The sequence below is a fragment of the Aotus nancymaae genome, unplaced genomic scaffold (genome assembly GCF_030222135.1).
Source record: "Aotus nancymaae isolate 86718 unplaced genomic scaffold, 86718_ANA_hifiasm-v0.15.2.pri h1tg000036l, whole genome shotgun sequence".
Lineage (NCBI taxonomy): Eukaryota > Metazoa > Chordata > Mammalia > Primates > Aotidae > Aotus > Aotus nancymaae.
Genome location: NW_026988450.1, coordinates 74083620 through 74097909, shown reverse-complemented (window position 1 = coordinate 74097909; position 14290 = coordinate 74083620). Strand labels below are relative to the sequence as shown.

The following is a 14290-nucleotide window of genomic DNA, read 5'->3' as shown; positions in this document are numbered from 1 at the left end:
TAAGACTGGTCCCCAGAGAACAATCATTACAGGAAAGATGGCTTTAACACCTTCTAAATCAGTCTTTCTCAAACTCACTTGATAGTAAGAATCACTGGAGTCCTTCCAAAGATACAGGTTACAAAGCCCCACCAAGAAAATCTGAAGTGAGGCCCAAACATTTTCAATAAGCACCCAGGAGGCAAGTTTAGAAAGCACCAGGAAATGACAGCATGACAGTCATAGTGATCATTGATTGAACTTCCACAGGCTAGTCAAGGTACTAAGATAATTACATCTATTGACTCACTGAATTATCCCATCAAACCTTTCCAGATAGGTGCTAAATCCTCATTCTACTAATGAAAAACCCAGATCCATATCCACTGACTAAGTGCTCAAAATCATACATCTAGTAAATAGCAGAACCAGGATTCAAATCTTCATCTCCCTGGCTCCTAACTCACATCAACCTGTTACTGAAGGCTAAACTCTAGGTAAAGAGAAGAGACCAGTGGTCTCCGAGCTTTTATAATCTGGCCCTATATCAATAACAAAATTTCAAGCATGCACCTCCAATATATGCCTGTGTATTTTTAATTTATATATACATACTATTATTCTAATATGTATCATAAAATTATATAATAGTTTTAAAAGTTGAAGTCAAGATGAATTAAATAATTTTAATTATTTTATTTTATTAACACCTAACCAACTTTTTTGCTTTGCTATAAAAAATTTCTTTTTCTTTTTTTTTTTCTTTAGATGGAGTCTCGCACTGTCACCCAGGCTAGAATGCAGCGGCCCAATTTCAGCTCACTGCAACCTCTGCCTCCTGGGTTCAAGCAATTCTTCTGCCTCAGCCTACTAAGTAACTGGAACTACAGGCACTCATCAGCACGCCCAGCTAATTTTTGTATTTTTTTTTTAAGTAGAGATGGGGTTTCACCATGTTGGCCAGGTTGGTCTTGGAACTCCAGAACTCGCGATCTGTCTGACTTAGCCTTCCAAAGTGCTGGGATTACAGGCGTGAGCCACGGTGCCCAGCCGCTATAAAAAATTTCTAAGAATAAAAATTATTTCAGTGAGCACACTGTGATTTTGAACACGCGTTCCTTTTTCTTCAATCTTGGTTTAATCTTTATGACGGAGTAATTGATGGTTTGGTCCTAAATTTGATTTGTTCTGATACCTGCTTTTAATGCCTGTCACAGCTGGAAAAGATGTCTCAAAAAAATACATAGATCCAAATGAAAGAAATACAGCATTGTTGCCTTATTCAGTCAGAATACTTTTTTTTTTAATTCCATCTACCAGTTATGCAAAGGCCTTGGTGAAATGTGGCTAGTAAATTTCCAGCTTCCTTGGTGACAATCCGTTTTTCTCACAATTTATTGAAAAGTTTTAAAAATAGTTCAATATGCACTGAAACATTTCATTTGGAAATATAAAACAGGCTAGATTTTTCTATTTCAGTCTTTTCAGAAATAGAGATATGGCTTATACACATTATGTTTAACGATGTTAACATAGAAACTGCTTCAGATCATCACTGCACAGTCCACAGAACAAGTGACTTTTTTTTCTTATTCAAGAATATGCACACAGAAAAGTGTACATATAAGTGTACAGATCAATGTATTTTCACAACATGAACATGCCTTGTTTAGGAAACAGATTAAGGCACAAAACATTGCTCCCCTAGGAGCCTCTCTCTATGCCCCACCAGTCCTTTTCCCCCCAAGAACAACCACTATCCTAACTTTCAGATTAACTTTGCTGAGTTTTCTTTTTAACCTCATGCAAGTGGAATCACACTGAAGGAAATCTTTTGCACGTGTGGCTCCTTTTTCTCAAAATCTTATTTGTGAGATGTGTCCATATCACCAAGTATTGTTGTGGATAATTCATTTGTGGAGTATTCTCTTGTGTGAATACACAACAAAAAGTTTATCTATTTTACATTTGATGGGCATTTGGATAATTTCCAGTATTGGAGTATTAAAAATGGTGCTGCTATGAACACTTTGGTGTCTCTCTTTTAGCGAACATTTGTATGCTTTCTGTTGGTATATACTTAGAAGTACATTGCTGGGTCATTGGGTTTCCTCATGTTCTGCCTTCCTAAATACTGCCAAACAGTTGCCTGAACTGGTTTTATGAATTGTCACTTTTACAACTGTAGGATTTCTAGTTGTTTCACGTTCTTGTCAACTCTTGGTATTATCTTTTTCATTTTAGCAATTTTGGTACGTGTGTAATGACATCTCACTGTGGCTTACAAGTTTCTTCTGAAAATCAGTTACTATTTGACTCATTACTAACTCATGACATTCACCCTGACAGGGTAATTTAAGTGTATGTTTGTGTTTTTTCAAACGCACCTGCTATATCTTACTCTTGACAGTCACTTATCCTTGAAAAGATCAAATAATTTGGAACCCATAATTTTATGTTCACCCACTGTTTCAAATACTTTCCCAAAACAGAATGAGGAAATCGCTCCATGCACAAAACATTTTAGGTTTATTTCCTATCTAATTATAAAGTATTGTTAAGATTCTGCTATATTTTAAACATCTTGCCTCTATATATTGATCCACATCAATAACATCCTATTGTATTCTGTTCTCTTGTGACTTTAACTTCTTTGCTTTAATAGCTTGCTGTGGACACTGCAGTAAATAAATTTCACATGAGGTGGTAGCTCAGGAAACCGACCTAGTTTTTGCATCCCAGTCAACACAAATACCAAAAACATTGCTTTTGTTAAGAAACTAATTGACTATTGAGAATATTTCTTTCTGGCTTTTTTTTTCCATTAATGACTCACAAGAAAGAGCTCTCCAATGTATTCCATTATTGAAAAGAAGAATCCAGCAATGACATAAGCTGCAATATGTCAGAAACATCTGTACTTTTGAGCAACTGCATTGCAAACCTCTCACACTAAACTATTTTTTTTTAATATTTGTTTATTCAGCTCTTTGGCAACAAGTTTGATGCATCTTCCAACAGCATTTAATGACCAAGGAATGTAGTTATTAGGTATTTCTTCAACCATTTTCACTTATCTTTTCAAGGATAAGTGACTGTCAAGAGTAAGATATAGCAGGTACATTTGGAAAAAACACAAACACACACTTAAATTAGCCTATCAGGGTAAATGTCATGAGTTAATAACGAGTGAAACTGTAAATGAGCAACAATGTTTTTGACCAACGGACTATGGCTATTCACTTTCACTATTAAGTAATAAATTCAAAATTATCAGATTTAATCCAAATGTGTAAAGAGCTGGACTGAATGTCTTATGACTTTAAATAGTTGAAAAACCTTAGGTTTTTTTAATGCTGGTCAATTGCGATGGCAGTTCTCCTTAGCTTTATAAGACACAACATTCACTCAGAACAGAATCATCATGAAAGACAACGAATATGAAAGGCCGTATTTCAAATAGTCTTCTTAATAATTTGTGTCTTTTGACCAATTTTGTGATTGATGGCATTAGACTGCCAGGAATTTTACCCTGTAATTAGCTGAAATGCAGCAAGCACCGGGAGTGGCAGGGGTGTCAAGTCAGCCATTCTCCTGCTATTTCCTGAGCCTCACATCATTAATATTATCTTCAGCATGCAGCTTCTTCACAGGAATCATTTAAATCACTTGTCCATTTTGTGAGGATTAGCTCAATTGAAATGAGATACCATCAGCTGCAAATCTACTTAACCAGGCACATGGACATGAAATATATCACAAATAGGCTGAATGCTTACAGGGGGCACAAAAATTTCCATTTCAAAAAGGCTCTCTTCACATTGAAGGATTTCTTTTTATTATTATTATTGTACTTTAAGTTCTGGGGTACCTGTGCAGATCTTGCAGGATTGTTACATAGGTATACACACGCCATGGTGGTTTGCTGCCTCCATCCCCCCATCACCTACATTAGGTATTTCTCCTAATGTTATCCCTCCCCAAACTCCCCAACCTCCCCAACCCGTGATGTTCCTCCCTCGGTCCCCCTCCCCCAACAGACCCCAGTGTGTGATGTTCCCCTCCCTGTGTCCTCATTGTTCAACACCCGCTTATGAGTAAGAACATGTGGTGCTTGGTTCTGAAGTATTTCTTTTAATAAGTGCTCCCCTGTCTTTCACCACGGGAGTCTCTCACATCAGCACTCTCTGAGCTTCTAGGAAGCATCTTGTCAGCTTCCTTATTTGACAGATGAGGAACCAGAGGCTCTCAGAAGAAGAGCAGAGGCCATGTAGACTGATAGTTTAGTATCCAGACTCTGGCAATAGAGAACATGGGTTCAAATCCTGACCTCTGCTATTTCTTCTCTGTATATGCTTGAAAAAGTTGTTCTGTCTCTCTAAACCTGCTTCCTCAGCTATATATCTAAACAGGGCAAATGCTACTGTATGTAAATTATAATTCAATAAACTCATCTTTAGAAGGAAGGAAAGGGAAGGGAAGGAGGGAGGATGGGAGGCCAATCAGAGGTAGCATCTCTGTCTTATCTCTGTATCCCTGATGTGCTTAGCAGAATGCAAGACAGAATAGATGTTTAAAAGTTTAGAGTTATTACTGATTATAGTGGGTTGAATGGTGGCCCTATAAAGATACATCCAAATCCCTGGAACCTTGACTATTGAGAATATTTCTTTCTGGTACATTTTTCCTTTAATGGTTCAGAAGAAAGCTTCTGCTGTATGACTGATAGCGTTTGGATATTTGTCCCCACCAAAGCTCCTGTTGAGCTCTCATCTCCAGTGCTGGAGGTGGGGCCTGGCGGGAGATGTTTGGACCTTGAGGGTAGATCCCTCACAGCTTGGTGCTGTCTTCATGACAGTGAGTTCTCACAAGATCTGGTCATTTAAAAATGCATAGCACCTTCCCCACCCCGAACACCTGTCTTGCGCCTGTTCTGTTCATGCAATGTACCTGCTCCCGTTCTGTTCATGTAACATACCTGCTCCCGTTCTGTTCATGTAATGTACCTGCTCCCGTTCTGTTCATGTAATGTACCTGCTCCCGTTCTGTTCATGTAATGTACCTGCTCCTGTTCTGTTCATGTAATGTACGTGCTCCCATTCTGTTCATGTAATGTACCTGCTCCCGCTTTGCCTTCTGCCATGACCTGAGGCTTCCTCGGAAGCAGAGAACCACGAGCCAATTAAACCTCTTTTCTTCATAAATTACCCAGTCTCAGATATTTCTTTATAGCAATGCAAGAACGGCCTAACACAATGGTTTATTTAGAAAAAGGGTCTTTGCACATGTCACTAAGTTAAGGATCTCAAAATGAAGACATCCTGGATCATCCAGGTGGATCTTAAACCCAATGACAAGTGTCCTTGTAAGAAACAGAAGAGCAGACACAGCCACACAGAGGAGAAGGTGTGTGAAGATGGAGGCAGACATTGAAGGGCTGCAACTACAATCCAAGGAGTGTCAAGGATCGCCGGAGTCACCAGAAGCCTCTGAAGAGGCGAAAAAGTTCTCCTCCAGAGCATTCAGAACGAGCACAGTCCTGCCCAAGCTTTAATTTCAAACTTCTGGCCTCCAGAGCTATGAGAGTATAAATGTATATTGTTTCCAGTCAACTAACTTATGATAATATGTTACAGGAGCCCTAAGATAATATTATTGGTCCTTTTGGCTTCTCCTAATCACAAAAGATTTGATCTTTCTTCAAGATAGATCATATGATAGCCCATAAAATGAACCTCAATAAATTTAAGAAAATTGAAATTATGTAAACCACTCTCTCAGACACAGTGAAATAAAACTGGAAATCAACTCCAAAAGGAACCATGCAAATACATAGAAATTAAATAACCTGCTCCTGAATGAGCATTTGGTCAAAAATGAAATCAAGAGGGAAATTAAAAAATTCTTCAAACTGAACCACAATAATGACACAACCTACCAAAACCTCTGGGATACAGCAAAGGCGGTGCTTAGAGGAAAGTTCAGGCCGGCGCGGTGGCTCACGCTTGTAATCCCAGCACCTTGGGAGGCCAAGGCGGGTGGTTCACGAGATCAGGAGTTTGAGACCAGCCAGGCCAATATGGTGAAATCCCATCTCTACCCAAAATACAAAAATTAGCCAGCCATGGTGGTGGGCACCTGTAGTCCCAGCTACTTGGAAGGCTGAGGCAGGAGAATCGCTTGAACCCAGGAGGCGGAGGTTGCCTTAAGCCAGGATGACACCACTCTACTCCAGCCTGGGTGACAGAGTAAGACTCCATCTCAAAAAAAAAAAAAAGTGGGAGTAGTTTATAGCCCTAAACACCTAAATCAAAAAGACCGAAAGAGCACAAACTGACATTCTAAGGTAATACATTAAAGAACTAACGAAATAAGAACAAACCAAACTCGAACCAGATCGGAGCAGAACTAAATAAAATGGAAACAAACAAAAAATACTAAAGATAAATGAAACAAAAAGCTGGTTCTTTGAAAAGATAAAATTGATAGAACATTGGCAAGATTAAGCAAGAAAAGGGAGAAAGTCCGAATAACCTCACTAAGAAATGAAACAGGAGATACTACAACTGACATCACTGAAATACAAAAGATCATTCAAGGCTGCTGTGAAAACCTTTATGCACATAAACTAGAAAACCTAGAAGAGATGGATAAATTCTTGGAAAAATACAACCCTCCTGGCTTAAATCAGGAAGAATTAGATATACCAAACAGACCAATAACAAGCAGCGAGATTGATACAGTAACTTTAAAAATACCAACAAAAAAACCTCCAGGACCAGACAGATTCACAGCAGAATTCTTCCAGACATTCAAAGAAGAATTGGTACCAATCCTTTTGACACTATTCCACAAGATAGAGAAAGAGGGAACCCTCCCTAATACAGTTTATGAAGCCAGAATCACCCTAATACCAAAACCAGCAAAGGACATAACCAAAAAAGAAAACTACAGACCAATATCACTGATGAACATAGATGCTAAAATTGTTAACAAAATGCAAGCCAACCGAATACAACATATCAAAAAGATAATCTGCCATGATCAAATGGGTTTCATACCAAGGATGCAGGGATGGTTTAACATACACAAGTCAATAAATGTGATACACCACACAAACAGAATTAAAAACAAAAATCACATAATCATCTCAATGGATGCAGAAAAAGCATTTGACAAAATACAGCATCTCTTTATGATTAAAACCCTCAGCAAAATTGGTTTAGGTGGACCCTAAACCCAGTGACAAGTGTCCTTGTAAGAAACAGAAGAGAAGACATGGCCACACAGAGGAGAAGGTATACAAAGGACATACCTTAATGTGAATAAAAGTTATCTATGACAAACGCACATCCAACATAATACTGAATGGGGAAAAGTTGAAAGCATTCCCTCTGAGAATGGGAACAAGACAAGGATGCCAACTCTCACCACTCCTCTTTAACATATTACTGGAAGTCCTAGCCTGAGCAATCAGATGAGGAAAAAAAATAAAGGGCATTCAAATTGGTAGACAGGAAGTCAAACTGTCACTGTTTGTTGACAATATGATTGTTTATCTTGAAAACCCTAAAGACTTCTCCAGGAAGTTCCTAGAACTGATAAAAGAACTCAGCAAAGTTTCTGGATACAAGATTAACATACACAAATCAGTAGCTCTTCTATACACCAACAGTGACCAAGCAGAGAATCAAATCAAGAACTCCACCCCTTTTACAATAGCTGCAAAAAGAAAATAAAATACTTAGGAATATATCTAACCAAGGAGTTGAAAGACCTCTACAAGGAAAACTACAAAACACTGCTGAAAGAAACCGTAGACCACACAAACAAATGGAAACACATCCAATGCCCACGGTTGGGTAGAATCAATATTGTGAAAATGGCCATACTGCCAAAAGCAAGCTATATAGTCAATGCAATCCCCATCAAAATACCACCATCATTCTTCACAAAATTAAGAAAAAACAATTCTAAAATCTATATGGAACCAAAAAATAGCCTGCATAGCCAAAGCAAGACTAAGCAAAAAGAATAAATCTGGAGGTATCACACTACCTGAGTTCAAACTATACTGTAAGACCACAGTCACCAAAACAGCAAGATACTGATATAAAAATAGGCACATAAGCCAATGAAACAGAATAGAGAATCCAGAAATAAACCCAAATACTTACAGCCAACTGATCTTCGACAAAGCAAACAAAAACACAAAGTGAGGAAAGGACGTCCTTTTCAAAAACATGGTGCTGGGATAATTGGCCAGCCACATGTAGGAGAATGAAATTGGATCCTTATCTCTCACCTTATACAAAAATCAACTCAAGATGGACTTAAACCTAAGACCTGAAACTATAAAAATTCTGGAAGCTAATATTGGAAAAACCCCTCTAGACATTGGCTTAAGAAGGATTTTATGACCAAGAGCCCAAAAGCAAATGCAATAAAAACAAAGATAAATAGCTGGAACCTAATTAAACTAAAGAGCTTTTTCACAGCAAAAGGAACAGTCAGCAGAGTAAACAGACAATCCACAGAGCGGGAGAAAATCTTCACAATCTGTATATCTGACAAAGGACTAATATCCAGAATCTACAACAAACTCAAATCAGTAAGAAAAAAAAACAAACAATTCCATCAAAAAGTAGGCTAAGGGCATGAATAGATTATTCTCAAAAGAAGGTATATAAATGACCAACAAACATGACAAAATGCTCAACATCACTAATAATCAGGGAAATGCAAATCAAAACCACAATGCGATACCACCTTACTCCTGCAAGAATGTCCATAATCAAAAAATCAAAAAACAGTAGATGTGGTGAACAGGGAACACTTCTATACTGTGGGTGAGAATGTAAACTAGTACAGCCTCTATGGAAAACAGTGTGGAGATTCCTTAAAGAACTAAAAGTAGAACTACCATTTGATCCAGCAATCCCACTACTGGGTATCTATCTAACCAGAGGAAAAGAAGTCACTATATGAAAAATAAACTTGCACACACGTTTATAGCAGCACAATTCACAATTGTAAAATTGTAGAACCAACCCAAATGCCCATCAATCAACAAGAGGATAAAGAAACTGTGGCATATATATATACATGACGGAATACTACTCAGCCATAAAAAGGAACCAATTAACAGCATTTGCAGTGACCTGGATGAGACTGGAGACTATTATTTTAAGTGAAATTAACTTAAGAATGGAAAACCAAACATCGTATGTTCTCACTAATATATGGGAGCTAAACTATGAGGACACAAAGGCGTAAGAATGATAGAATGGGCTGGGTGCGGTGTCTCATGCCTGTAATCCCAGTACTTTGGAAGTCCAAGGTGGGTGGATCACCTCAGATCAAGAGTTTGAGACCAGCCTGACCAATATGATGAAATCCTGTCTCTACTTAAAATACAAAAATTAGCCGAGCATGGTGGCATGTGCCTGTAATCCCAGCTACTCGGGAGGCTGACAGGAGAATTGCTTGAACCTGAGAGGTGGAGGTTGCAGTGGGCCGAGACTGCGCCAGCGCACTCCAGCCTGGGCAACAAGAGCGAGACTCCATCGCAAAACAAAAAGAAAAACAAAAAACAATGATAGAATGGACTTTGGGGGGAAGAATGGGAGGGGGTGAGGGATAAAAGACTACGAATAGGTGCAGTGTATACTGCTCAGGCGACGAGTGCACCAAAATCTCACAAATATCCACTAAAGAACTTACTCATGTAACCAAATACAACCTGTACCCAAAAACTTAAGGAAAAAAATAAATAAATAAATGAGTTAATATTTTTTAAAAATTGATAGTATTTAATCCAATGATGTAAAAAGTTAACTTCTACAGAGTTATAGAAACGTCTGATATAGAAACAACTATGGTACCTATTTTGTATCTAGGGGTTATTCTGCTGTTTGAAAAACAAAACTAAATTTAATAATTTAACCAATGAACCCTAAATCTTATTCAACTCCAAATGTTAACATTGAAAGGAAGTTACACAACCTGTCCAAGTTCTCTTGCAAGCAAGAGATGGAGTCACAGTCAGCCATCCCCTCATCTTCTCACTGCCAAAGAACCTCCAGTAAAGAAATGTCCTTGGAGGCCAAGAGTGGTGGCTCGCACCTGTAATCCCAGTACTTTGGGAGGCGGAGGTGGGCAGATCACTTGAGACCAGGAGTTCAAGACCAACCTCGGCAACATGGCAAAACCCCATCTCTAATGAAAATACAAAAATTAGCCAGGTGTGGTGGCAGCCACCTGTAATCCCAGCTACTCAAGAGGCTGAGGCATGAGAATCACTTGAAAATGTTGCAGTAAGCCAAGATCGCGCCACTGCATTCCAGCCTGGGCGAGAGAGTGAGACCTTGTCAAATAAAAGAAAAGATCCTTGAAAAAGAAGAAAACATCAGTAGAACTCCCATTATCGTCAAAGATAAGACAAAGATACTCTTTAGTATCGGTACTGCCAGTCAGCATGGAGCTGGAGGGTCTAAATCCTCTTTTTCCATTTTTCAATAAAGAAAATGGAAAAAGAAAAAGGAAGGAGAATTCAAGGGTGTGAGTTTTGGGGGGGTGGACAGAAGCTTGGGGAAAGAACCCACGGGTCCTACACCTATAAAGGCAGAACACCCTTCCTCCATGGGCTGGCTGGTCAGCTCAGCCTGCTGTCAGTTTTGCTGTTCACCAAAATGAATTCCAACTGTAGCCCTGTTACTTCTAGCTGTATGACCCTCTCTGAGCCTAAGTATCCTGAGTACATGGGAACAAAGCTACCTTGCAGGGTTGATGTAAGACTTAAATGAAGGTGGTGAGACTTAAATGGAATGGCAAAGCCTAGCCATTCTGAGCCCAAATTCTGGAGCCAAACTAGTTGATTTCTGCCTCCATGATGCACTAGCTGTGGACCTGGGGCAATTTACTTTACCTCTCTGTGCCTCGGTTTCCTCATCTGTAAAACAAAGATAATACCACCTATCTCAAAGGGTTTCTGTGAAGGTTAGAACGAGCTAATATTCACTAAATACTTAGAATGGTAGTTGGCAGAATAGTACTATATGAGCATTTGTTAAATTAAAAATTAATATGAAAATGTTCCTTTGGAGGGGACTTCCGATTCAAAATTTGGTAAAAACTAAAAATCAAATTAAAACAGAATTTTTTGCATCATAATGCATCAAAGTCAGTTTTAACAAGAGAAAAGTTTGTTTTTACTGACAGATCTCCAGTCTGAAGTCTGGAAACTCCAAAAATCTTCTTCTCTGCCTAACGTGGTATGGACAGAAAGTTTCACGTGGAAAGTAAAACCCTGAGGGTTTCCATGACTGGCCGACAGTCAGAGGCTTTCCTTGCTCTGTGAATTTTTCCAATGTGATGAGCCTAAGTGAGGGGCGTGCATCTGTCAAGCCCCTGGCATGAAGAGGAGTTGAGTCATTCTCTTCCTGCTTCCGCAAGCTTCCCTCTGAAGGGATTAGGATTATTCCAGGCCTCAGGCTATGGTCACATATCTCCCTAGCTTGCATCTAATTCCTGTAAAACTAATCTGCAGGCCTCCAGCTCACATCAGCTGATGTTGGCGTTCTCTCATTCCTACAAAATAAGAAGTACCAAGTGTGTGTCAGGCTCTCTGCTGCTAAGCGCCAGAAACACAGAGATGAGCTCATGGGGAAATGAGATTAACAAACAGAACATTGCAAGTACTGTTAGGTAGGAGCACAAAGGAGGCAATTCAGCTTAATGGCGGTGGGGGGGTGGTGGGAAGTATAGGACAGTCACAGGGCACGGGCTATGTGCTAAGCACAACTCCACGCATCTCCATTTATGGACACATTCACCCCTTTTATCCACTTTATGATGTAGGCGCTTGTATTAGCCTGTTCTCGAATCACTATAAAGAAATGCCCAAGATAGATAATTTTTTTAAGAGGTTTAATTGGCTCACAGTTCAGCAGACTGTACAGGAAGTATGATTCTGGTATCTGTCTGGCTTCCAGAAGTCTTCAGGAAACTTTCAGTCATAGCAGAAGGTGAAGGAGAGCAGGCAGAAGAGAGAGAGCAGGGAAGTGTTACACGCTTTTAAACAACCAGATCTCACGAGCACTATCACGAGTGTGGCACCAAGGGGAACATCGGCCCCCATCACCTCCCACCAGGTCCCACCTCCAACACTGGGAATTACAATCGAACATGAGATTTGGGCAGGGACACAGATCCTAACCAGGTCAGTGATATATTCCCTATTTATAGTCAAAAAACATGAAGAACAGAGATATTAAATAACTTGCCCAAAGTTACACTGCGGGTAGGGAGGGAATCAGTGCAAATCCAGGCAGTGAGACCCCAGACCTCATGCTCTCTGTCATCACACTGCCACTTAGTTGGGGCTGAGGTGTCACTTGCCTGCTGGCCCATTGCATTTCACCTTTGTGTCCCAGTAGAAAAGAGCAGGATCTGCCTAGAAGGCCAGTGCTGTACTCCCGTCAAGAAAGAGGAGCTGGTCAGGCACAGTGGCTCACATCTGTAATTCCAGCATTTTGAGAGGCCAAGGCGGGTGGATCACTTGATGCCAGGAGTTTGAGACAAGCCTGGCCAACATGTGAAACCCTGTCTGTACTAAAAATGCAAAAATTAGCCAGACTTGGTGGTGAATGCTTGTAATTCCAGCTACGAGGGAGACTGAAGCATGAGAATCACTTGAACTGGGGAGGTGGAGGTTGCAGTGAGCCAAGTTCATGTCAGTGCACTCCAGCCTGGGTGATAAAACAAGATTCTGTCTCAAAAAGAAAAAGAAAGAAAGAAATTAAGAAGAGCTAATCTTGCCCTTGGAGGGCTCTGTTGCTCAAGGTTATTGCTATACATGGGGTGAAACTCCAAGGGACAGGCTTCAATGGTGCAGGTGTGAGCAACATTCTAATCGGATCAGTTTCAGTCCAATTCAGTGTATCAAGGCTATGTATGGTCATCTTATGCCTGACATCACATTCCATATTCACACCAACTCTGGAGACGGGTGTTCATGTCTTCATTTTGCAGATAGGGGAAGGAGAGGATTTAAGAAGCCACATGCTCTGCTTAACTCAAACAACAAACAAGATAACTCTAAATCTCATGCCTTTTTCACTGTGCACATTGGCCCTGGAATCATTAGAAGAAAAAAATCCTAGCAGCCAGATGATTCAGGGCTTCTACTGCATAAAAGAACCAAACACTGAGGGCAAGAAATAATAGATAAATAACAATGATGCCAGGCATGGTGGCTCACACCTTTAATCCCAGCAACTCAGGACGCTGAGGCAGGAGAATCACTTAAGGCCAGGAGTTCCAGAGGAGTCTGGGAAATACAGCGAGACCTGGTCTCTACATATATATATATCAAGCATGGTGGCACACATCTGTAGCCCTAGCTACTCTGGAGGCTGAGGCAGAAGGATCACAAAATAATAATAACCAGTATAATTGTGGCAGCTAACGTTTACCAAACTCTTACCATGTTGCAAGCACTATGCTAAGCATATTATTTCGTTTAATCCTCTTGACGTCACTGTGGCATAGATTCTTTTTTTATCCCTATTTTATAAATGAGGAAAATGAAGCTCAGATGATAAATAATTTGCCCAGTTTGTATATGGTGGTGCAGCAGAAATTCAAACCCAGGCAAGTTTCACTCCAGAGTCCATATTCTCAATTCCTCCTGCCCGTGAAGCCAGAGATAAGACATCCAAACAGTCCCAGCTTCCGTATGGCTGGATGCCCCTGAACAGCATACTTATCCTCTCTGAGATTTTACTTCAATCACAAAGGTGAAACCCATAATACCTGCCTTCCGAAGTGGCAGTAAGGAGGAACTGAATCAAGATCACTGGGGTCCAGAGCTGGGCATTAGAGGTGCACAGCCTACCCAGGTGATTCAAATAAGCCGTCAATGTTGGGCTCCATCCATTAGACCCTTGTAGGTGGAAGAGCTTCTCATGTTTTAATGTGATGTGGATCATCTGGGATCTTTTTAAACCACAACTTCTGAGCAAGCCTGGACTGCAGCCTGAGAGTCCACATTTCTAACAAGGCCTTCGTCCTCCTCCAGCCCTCCCCTCCAAGTAGGTCATGATAGTGATATGAATTTCCTTTTATGTCCCAAAGGATATGCCTCCCCCATGGAGAGTTTTAAACAGCAGAGTGTTATGCTCTGTTCTACTGTCTACAAGAATCAATCTGGTTTCTCTGTAAAGAGTAAAGCTTTGGGGAACAGAGGGATAGGGGCCTACAGTAAAGTGGAGAACCCACTATCTCTCCTGGCCTGGAGACTACATGAAAA

General features: G+C 40.2%; 1 long non-coding RNA gene across 1 annotated transcript in view; it reads right to left on the bottom strand.

The window, feature by feature from the left end:
• The window catches only part of LOC105716813 (uncharacterized), a 355673-nt gene that overhangs the window by 264814 nt on the left and 76569 nt on the right, over window positions 1–14290 (bottom strand). The window lies entirely within an intron of this gene.